Source organism: Spermophilus citellus, assembly GCF_964194105.1.
Source record: "Spermophilus citellus genome assembly, chromosome: 2".
NCBI classification, from domain to species: Eukaryota; Metazoa; Chordata; class Mammalia; order Rodentia; family Sciuridae; genus Spermophilus; species Spermophilus citellus.
Window position 1 is genome coordinate 208,931,459 of NC_138183.1, and position 9,872 is coordinate 208,941,330.

Consider the following 9,872-nt stretch of genomic DNA (forward strand, 5'->3'; position numbering starts at 1 on the left):
GATGATAAAAGGATCAATTCAGAAAAGACTGCAAGGTGGCCATGGCTGTGGCCAGAGAGTGGGGAGCTGGGGCAGAGGGCTTGCAGGGGACAAGTGTTAGCAATGAAAGGTGCTGAGACTTTCTTCTTGCCCGGTTGACTAAAGGAATTTGTGAAACAGGCTGCATTAGGAACAATCTTTTACAAAGAATGAACCAGCCGTGGAAGAGAAGATGCTACAAGCTGGCTGACTGCTGAAGATGAAGTTTTATTTTTGTGGCAGGCATCTGTGAGTTCTGTAATAGAAACGATGGGCTGTGGTGAAGACGATCATTCCATAAACATGTTTTCTACAATCAAAAGAGTCCTGTTCTAACGCTCCACCTTCTCAACTGTTCCTGAAGGTGCCATTTGTCTGCAAACGTGAGTTCGCCCAGTCCGTCTGCCTTGTAAGCATATTTTTTGCAATCTGTGTGAAAAGGACGCTTTGTGGCTTGGAAAGCAATGTGCCCTTTGTCCACAAGAAATTCCTGAGGATTCCCTTGACCAGTCAACTTTGTTGTCACCAAAAGAACTCAAGGCAGCAAGTAGAGGAAACGGTGAATATGCATGATATTATGAAGGGAGAAATGGGGGGGGGCAGTAATGATGACTGGATTAGCCGAGAGCTGGAAGATACTTCTTCCAAAGATAAAAATAAAATGTAAATTGCTAGGGTTCTCTATGTTGCTTATCTTCAAAATATGGTTCAGTATAGGAGAAATAAACATGGGTATCACAGGAAAATTAAACAAGATATAATAGATATACCAAAGATGGTAGTAGCTGGATTTAGGCAGGACCGTGACACTAGTACTGTAAACCTTGAGGGGACAGCTCTGCCAATGGAGCCGACAGCTTGTCGCACTGAGTGGAGCTTCTGTTCAGCCTCCAGAGTCTTCTGCAAGGGTCTCAACATCAGTCAATGGCCAGTTAACTGGCCCTGCAGCCCCATCCCCTGGGCAGGCACTTATCTGGAAGACTCTTTTGCTCATTTACAACTTGATGGAGACAGCATAGCTGAAAGGAGTCATGGGGGAAGGAGTCTCACCATCTTCAGGAGAGTACCCAACACTTCCACTGAAGAAATCAGATCAGATGCTGTAGCCATAGTGAAGACGTCTCTGCGTTGGTTGCACAGAACTCCTTGACCCAACAGAGACTTTTGGTTCCTAATGCAAACCAGACAGTAGCAGATCAAATAGCAGATGGTCCATTAGTAGCAGGGGCTGGAAGAGTGAGGGTCATTGTCAGATCTAGAAGGCCTGATGGACAGTGAAGAGTATCTAAAGTTCAAATTTAAAAAGTCTTGTTCAGGGTTGAAATGGTTATCTGGAAATCTCTCCCCACACAATATTATACTCATCCCTAGTTGTGCATTTCAGGAGTTGTGGTGAGAAGGGTAAGAATAGCTGGAATTTAAATGTCTAACATGTCTCTGCTCAGAAATGTATTTAATGCAAGGAACTTGGTTGTTGATTGTTGAGAGCTGTTTAGTAATGATCCATTTTCTTGATCTTTCTTTATAGTTTTAAAATTTTAAATATCTTGAATACTTTTGGCCAGCGTGCATATATCATCTGTGCATTTGTTGTCCTCATCTGACTCTTGCATGATCTTATTTTTCTGCATGGATTGGCATGAAACCATTATTAAAATTTGGCACCTGTGAGATGTTTGATATATATATTATGAGCAGGAAGCTTAATTTAATGTGGAAATAGATGAGAATTTCGGATTTAAAAAGAGATGGATAATAACTATTTTATAGTAAAGTTATTGAAATGGAATTGTTAAAAAAAAAAAAAAACCTGCTAGCAACTTGTGTGTCAGAAATTTTGGAACCCATTTTATGGTGTTCTTATATACTCTGCTGTCCAGTCTTTGCAGTTTGAAGTTTCACTTGGTCTGCATTTTTCTTTTTGATTAAAATTTTATAATTTAATAGATACTAGAGTTTATTTTTTTTTAAAAAATGATCAATTCATCAGAAGTAATAATCCTACCTGAGGATAATAATGCCAAATGAGGTTGCTTTGGAATATGTGAAACCAACCCTTGTAGAACTAAAGAGAAAAATAGACAAAGCCTTTGTCTTTAGAGATTTTATTTTAAAGACTCTTCTCTTAGTAGATGATGTAACAAGTGGAAAAAGTAAGGATTTAGACATTCTTAATCTAACTTGATCTAACATATAGGAGACCATAACCCATCACTAAAGTATATATCACTATACTTTTTTTTTTTTCCAAATGTACATGGAACTTCAACCAAGACAGATATTCTGGGCCATAAAATAAATGTTAATAAATCTTAAAAGAATGCAATGTAATAGAGTATTTTTTTATGACTCTATAGTAATATTTTAGAATCCAACAGCAATAAGATAGGAAATCCTTGAATATTTGGAAATTAGGTCACTTCTAAGTAAACCATAAGTCAAGTAAGATATCACAAAGGAAATTTTTAAAACAATTTAAGCTGGATGATTATAAAACTATGACATACTAAAATCTGCAGAGTGCAGCTAAAGCAGTGCTTAGGGAAGATTTATGGCTTTGCATGCAATACAGTAGGAAAAAAAGAGGGTTCAAAAATCTAAGCTAAAAAGATGAAATAAATTAAAAGAAAATGGAAGAGTATAATAAAAATTAAAGCAGAAATCGGTGACATCACAAATAATAGTGAAATGACAAAGCAAAAAGTTGGTTCTAGAAAAAGATTAACAAAACTGATAAACCCTGGAAAGACTGACCAACAAAAAATACAAATTAATAATATTAGTAATGAGAGAAGGAATATTGGTGCTGATCCTACAGACATTAGAAGAGGATAAAAGTTTATATCAAGAACAATCTTATGATAATGAAAATAGCATAGAGTTCTCAAAGAACTCAAATTCCTTGAGAAACACCACATACATAAACTGACATAAGAAGAAATAGAAAATACAAATAACACTTTATTTAAAATTTTTGAATTTGTAATAATAATTTAAGAAAATAAGATTTCCTACAAACACATCCTATAGACCTTCTCTTTTTCCACCTGGCATCACAATGGAAATGTTTGGGATTGGTGGCTTACATAAGGCTCAGTCATGAGTGAATATAGAGAGCACAGCACTCCCTTCCACCGTCAACATAAGGACACCCCATGGCCGTGCAGGACTGGGATTCGGGTCTTATTACACAACATACCCATCCATTCTTGAATTGGTGAGTCTACCTTGATTGGGCCAAATAAGTTAGGGGGCAAAAAGGAACTAGGTTGACCCCATTTGAGTTAAGCTCAAATTAGTGTCAGAGCTGAAAGCTGATTATTCTGTCTCTATGTCTCAAATCTAGTTCCTAGTTGTCTTTATGTTTTCCATGATTGGTTTAATTCTGGAAACAGAATGTTAGAAGCAAAACCCTCAAAAACGGACCACCTCAAATTAGGAGTCAGAGAGAGATGGATCAGAAAAAGAAATATGACCTCAGAAGTTTCATTTCCCATATGGTGGGTCAATCAGATAAGGCTTCATTTTTTTTTTTTAAGTTGGATACATTAAGCAATAGAATTTACATATGTAAAATAACATTATAAAGATGACCGCCAAGAGAATAAAAAAGAGGTCAGAGAACCACCAAATCAAAGGTCATGGAGGAAGGAGGAACAGAAACATAAAAAATACCAAAACAATACAGGAAAAGACTAGAAAAACAAAGAGTAGGAAAAGCAGAAAAGAAAAAACAAATCAGCCAGGAACTGTTAAAACTAAAACCAAAATAGCATAATTAGGCAATGCAAAATATATTTATTGTTATACATAAAAAATGGAGATAACCTATAAAAACTTAAGATGGGGTAAAATAAATTTAAGTTGAACTTTCTTCTAAACTTTCTTGAACAATGTTTCAAAGGCTTGGAAACCTTTTGATTTTATTCAAGGATGACAGGAGGCCATTGAGAAGCTTTAAGAAGGGAGGCGACATGAAATAGTTACATTTTAAAAGATCATGCAGCAGCTAGTTAACAAAATCCCTAATAAGGAAGGCTGTGCAGAAGGTGGACTGTAGGGGGTGAGGATCCAGGTAAGGGGCTGTTTCAGTGGTGATGGCTTTGACATGGTGGCCCAGGTGGAGATGGAGACTGGACAGGCTGGAATCTGCCCTGGAGGGAGTATTTGCTGAGGGCTGAAGGAAAGAGAGTAATCCAGGATCTCTCCTAAACCCTGCGTCTCAGCACCTGCAATGGTGTTGTGCCATTTATTGTTTGGAGTAGGCTGGGCGAGGACTGACTGTGGGGCATTACTTAACCCTAAAGGAAAAGCAAAATGAAGAGGAGAAAAGAAATAACAGTATCAAAACTATTGACTTTGCTCTTATATTTTAGCAATATTTTGTTCAAGATGCCCATCAGCTACCCAAGTAAAGGTGTCATGTAGGCAATTGGAGATTGTTCTTTGTAATTCTGCACTTGTCTCTCTAGTGATCCTAAACTGGATCTGTGTCTAAAGTAAACCACTTACAGGGCCAATGCACCACCTGGTTCTCTCAGGTCACAGGTCCCCTCATGCTCAATTCCACCTAAACTCCATGGATGGAGCTCGCAGAAGAAACTGCTTCTCCTTAGGAAGTTGAGGTGTTATCAGTAGAAGAGAAAAATGGATATTGGGTAGGAAAAATAATGGGTTATCCCTACAAAGCAACATTTGTAAGGAGGAAAGGTATAATCTATAACAAAAATGTCATGGCTGAACCTTTTTCTATACTTGGCAACACAGAATACATAAAGCAAATCGAAAGTAAAAGAAGGAACATATGGGAACAAAACCAAAGAACACTTTAACAAACCTCTGTTGAATGTTCATTTTAAACTTTATTAAAATTAGATTTACATTTTACATATTTCATATAATTTCTTTTAGGGACAGAGTTGGTGTCCAGTCATGGGTAGCTAAGGATATTCAAAGGTAGGCATATTTGGAGGTATGCATGATTATAGTCAACAGAATAGGAGCAGACAAAATTAAAAATCTTGGCACCCCAAAAGCTGATTTCCAGGAAGTTTCTAATTGTTTAAGCCAAACTAGGGGGATGACTACAGGTTGGAGTGAAGCTCTTTAACTTTGAAATGAGTATTTGATTTCTGGATGGTAACAGTAGTGCTTTTCTGAAGAAACCATTAGGTGATGCATGCATTTGTAGACAGTGCCACCATTCAGTTAAGCAGACAGCCCTGTGGTCATATGGACCAGGCATAAGTCACTGAGCATCCCTCAGCTTCTATCTCCTCATCTGAAAATGAAATTAATCATATCAGTTGCTTCACATGCTCATTCATATCACATATAGGAAGCATATCTACCATATATTCACTCAGTAGACGGTATATAGTAATCTCTCAGCTAATGTCCTTTATCCAACCACTCCAGATTAGCTCTGGTTTTAACTTCAGCTTTCAAAACAAAACTTTTAGAGAGCAACTGCTTGAGTTTAAATCCTAGCTTTGCCATGTGATCTTAGACAAGTCAATATCTCTGTTACTCAGTTTCTTCATTTGCAAAATGGAGATAGAGTAGTATCTAGCTAAGTGTTTGTTTTGAGGAAACTTCTTAGAATAGTTTATGGCATATTTAGCACCAAGAAAAGTGCACCAAGCACCAAGGCTAATACATTTGTTATTCTGTTTTTCGGAGTTCTCTTAAACAAAGCCTTGAAAGCAAAAAGCAGAGTCACAGTGTGAGGCCAGGAATTAATGATGGGGCTTTGTGGTGAGCACAAATGCCAAAGTGAGGTCAGAACCAGAAAGAAGGAGAAGCCCAGAATTCAGAACCAGGGGTATAAGCAAGTTAACAGGACTAAGAACTCAACAGGAGAATAGCAATTACCTGGGTTTCTGGGTAGACAGTTAGTACCTATAACCCTAACCCTAACCCTAATCCTATGTAATTATGTATATAAGCTACTCTTTGATGTAGGTCATGAATTATATTTTTTAACTATCATAAAATTCAGTCTTCATAGTAGCCCTAAATGATAGTGCCTTAGTAGTAGGTATTACCATTTCAATTTATAATGATGAAACTGGGCTTTCAGGAGGTAAAACCAATTGGTTTGAGTGCACAAGCCCGCCTCCCATGTTGAAAGCCAAGCTTCATGGGTGGGTCTTTTCCTTCCTATATTAGATGACATGCCAGTCCTTCCCTTGAAATGTATAGTATGGGATCCAAATAAGGTCAGAGACATATGAATTCCAAGGCAGACAAATGAATTTTTCCCATTGGATAAAGTGGTTTTAGCAATTGTATTTAAGTGAGAGAAAAGTTTCTTTCGAAAATCTCTCAGGTTGCAGCTGCACCTAGAGGCCATTCTAACCTAAATCCACCTCTCACTTTCTGCCCTTCCTCCCATCCCCCACACCTGGCTTCCCTAGGAATTCAGGTCCAAGGCCTGAGTGGTTTAGACTCCACTTCCTTCATTCCTGGCAAGGCCACACAGCAAAAAATCACCCCTCTTGCTCATCTCCCTTCCCAGCCGCCATGCTTCTCCTTTATGAATAATTACATTTCAAGCAGGAGAGGTTGTGTGATTGTTCCTACAGTTTGTGGACAACAGCGGACTTGACTCGTTTATGTCCTGGTGAATGTCCTTCATCTGAGATGCTTATCTATCTCTCGGCTTCACTGTGGTCTTTAATTTTATGCACATTTACAGTAGGAGAGTGGGTCAATCAAATCGAGTTAGAGCGAGGCCTGGCAGACTGGCTGGAGACTCCTGGGCCAAGACTTAAAAATCCTCGGGTCTCCAGAGTTCTAGAAATAGTAACAGCCGTGCACTCTTCACTATGTTACTGTGGAGTTTTTATACAAAACTCCAGTCACTCTGGCAGTAGATTCATTCTTGTATTTATTCTCATTCTTTCCCTCCATCTCTTCCTTTCCCTCCCCTTCTCTATCTGGGGCTCAATCAACTTCCCAGAAAAAGCCACAATGTAATAAGCCTAAATCAATGTTAAGATTCACTGCACAGTGTAGAGTTGCCAATTTAGGTTTTCTAAGAGAAAGGACAGAAATTATTAAAGAATTATCCAGCTTTGTTGAGACCCAGGCAATTAGTTTCTTGAATGCTGCAGAACCATTTAAAGCATCCATTGCTTATTTGCAGAATTAAAAAGCCTTGGCTATTATTTCTTGTTTAACAAACTTTGACCACACTCAGACTGGGGAGCTCTATACAAAAGATGTACAGGCCTGGAAAATTTTTTTTTTTTTTAAACTGATTAAATTTTAACCAGCTGCTGGGCAGATAGTTTGCCTGAGGCACATTTGTCAGTTTCAAAGGGTCTTTTTATTAATTTTGCATTTTGTATTTTGTTAGTGGAAAGAGCTCCCTCTTTGGGGACTGCCAAAAGCTATAGGCTGCGAATCTTCAAGCAGCCCAAGGACGCTTCTGAGAATGCCAAGTAGATTTGGATTCCCGAGCACTCCCCATTACATGAGCTTTATCAGTCCTAAAAATATATTAACTTTAGGGGTGAGTTATTTGAATTAAGTTTACGGGATCCCTGCTGACTCTGCTTTGGTTAATGTGAATCCTGCTTTTTGTCTGTGAAACTAAAGCTGACCTTGCTGTGTGAACTTGAGCAATTTACTTTACCTCTCTGAGACTCAGGTTCCTGGTATAGAAAGAAGGTTTATCTTTATGGTTCCTGCTGCACTTGATTAGCGGCTTTATGATTGGCTGAGGGATTCTGACATGGTAAAATTCTTATGTGGTTTTCTTTTCATAAATGGAATGTGGCAACTAAGTCAGTTACGAGCTATCATATTAATGATGGTGATAATCATTATTATGTCATTATTACTATTAACTAGAAATTTTATTAAAATTTTTTTTGTATGCCAGGTTTCATATTAAGCACTCTACATGCATTTTAACATTTATTTTCCCAGAGAAAACGTCTAATGTGACAACCATTATCATTCGCATATTATAGATGACACAACCAAGATTAAAAAACTCACCCAAATATTAATTAGTCAGTGGTGGCTGAGCCAGGATTTGAAGATTGATCTGCTCAATGCACAAGTTTTGCTATGACAAAGTCTGTTTCCATTCTCTGGATATTAAGATTGACTTCTGTTTCTGGGCTGGAAATGTGCCCTGGTTTCATACCGATATTTCCCAATTTCAGATCTGCCTGGGATTGGGCTTGGTGAGCATATTGATGCCAACCTCAGTGGTGTCCTGGAAGGACCCCCACGGGCTCCCACAGCTCCAGGCTGGAGGGGCCGCCCGCAGCGCTGACACAATTTGTGAAGAGGAGACAGAACTCAGGGGTTAAATGGAAAATACAAACCTCTTCTGTGATGCTGGGAATTTCATAAGTTCCACTCAGGCATCTTCAAACAGCATTAAATACAAAGTAAAAAAGTCTACCCTCGGGCTAGAATTTGTAGACGACTTACCTGCAGGAGAATATGGCTAAATTTCTGCCTGAAGACAAAGAAGCAGGGCTTACATTTACAAAGTGGAAGGAAAAGCAAGGTGTGTGTGATTTTTTTTTCCTGAATATATATATTCCTTTTTGTATTGCAACTTTTTATATATATTTTATACAGAAATATATCATTTCACCAGTGAAACTTTTTATGCCAAATCAATACCTGACTGACTGACTTCTGCATTATTTAATGTCCTTACCTATTGGGAGGGACATGATACCATCAGCGTCAATGTGATCTTTAAATTCCTGCAGAGGATTCTTTCACTTAGCCTCTGAAGGTAAATTCTCTGGGGCATTTGCTCTATGATGAACGTGGCTTTTAATTTATTTTTTAATCTGGTGATGCTGAGGATTGAACCCAGGCCCTTGCCCATGCTAAATTTGTGCTCTACCACTGAGCCACACCCCCAGCTGAATGTGGCTTTTTCGTATGCTGCTCACCTAGCTTGAGTTCTTTAATCAGGACGACTTAACCTATTGATCAAGAAACAGGAAGAGCAAATCTCACAAAGTTTTGTGTGATACTTGGGATGTAGTAGTGGAGATAAGTCTCAAGGGGACTGTTTGATTCTTTTCTTGAGCTAAACTCTCCTGGTTTTCTGCAATTAAAATTGGCCTATTTATTCAGTGGAGTACAGCTAGCAAGATGAACTTATGCTTGGGCTGGTCTAGGAACTAAGGAGAACTTCCCCAGTGTTAGCTTCATGAGAGAGAAACACATGCACTTGTGATAATATTTAAAAACTATTTCATTTGGTAAATGCTTATGGACTTAAACAAACAAAAAACAGAAAGCAAAGGAAACAATATATTTGACACAGTTTATCACCAGGTATGTCACAAGAATGGAGGAATTTTAGGCTCAGAAAAATGATAGAATTTGCAAGGGACTATTAGATAAATTAGCAGCATCAAGCACAGGGTCTAGTTTATTGTTCGTGACTCAGATCCCTTTATATTGCACCTGTATTTCTCAAAGTTAGGATTTCATGACATAGCTGGAGTCTGTTCCATTAGATTTGTACAAATTTAGAATTGCTGTTTTCCTGGTGAACTGAACCTTTGTCTTAAGTAGGGATCTTCATTATATCTAATAATGCTTGTTTTTATGAACAATCTTCAAACTTATTTATTTTTATTGTTTTGGGTACTAGGGATTAAACTCAGGGGCTCTCAACCACTGAGTCACATCCCCAGCCCTATTTTTTGTATTTTAATTAGAGACAGGTTCTTACTGAGTTGCTTAGTGCCTTGCTGTTGCTGAGGCTGGCTTTGAACTCATGATCCTCCTGCCTCAGCCTCCCAAGTCACTGGGATTACAGGTGTGTAAACCTTGCCCAACAATCTCCAAATTTATTTATT

The 9,872-nt window shown here is 38.2% G+C and overlaps 1 pseudogene across 1 annotated transcript; it reads left to right on the forward strand.

Annotated features, from left to right (window-relative positions):
* The first annotated feature begins 288 nt into the window (after positions 1 to 288).
* Positions 289 to 1,296, forward strand: LOC308641773 (E3 ubiquitin-protein ligase RNF146-like; annotated as a pseudogene). The gene has a single exon. The product of its transcript is annotated as an E3 ubiquitin-protein ligase RNF146-like (transcript).
* The last annotated feature ends 8,576 nt before the right edge of the window (positions 1,297 to 9,872 follow it).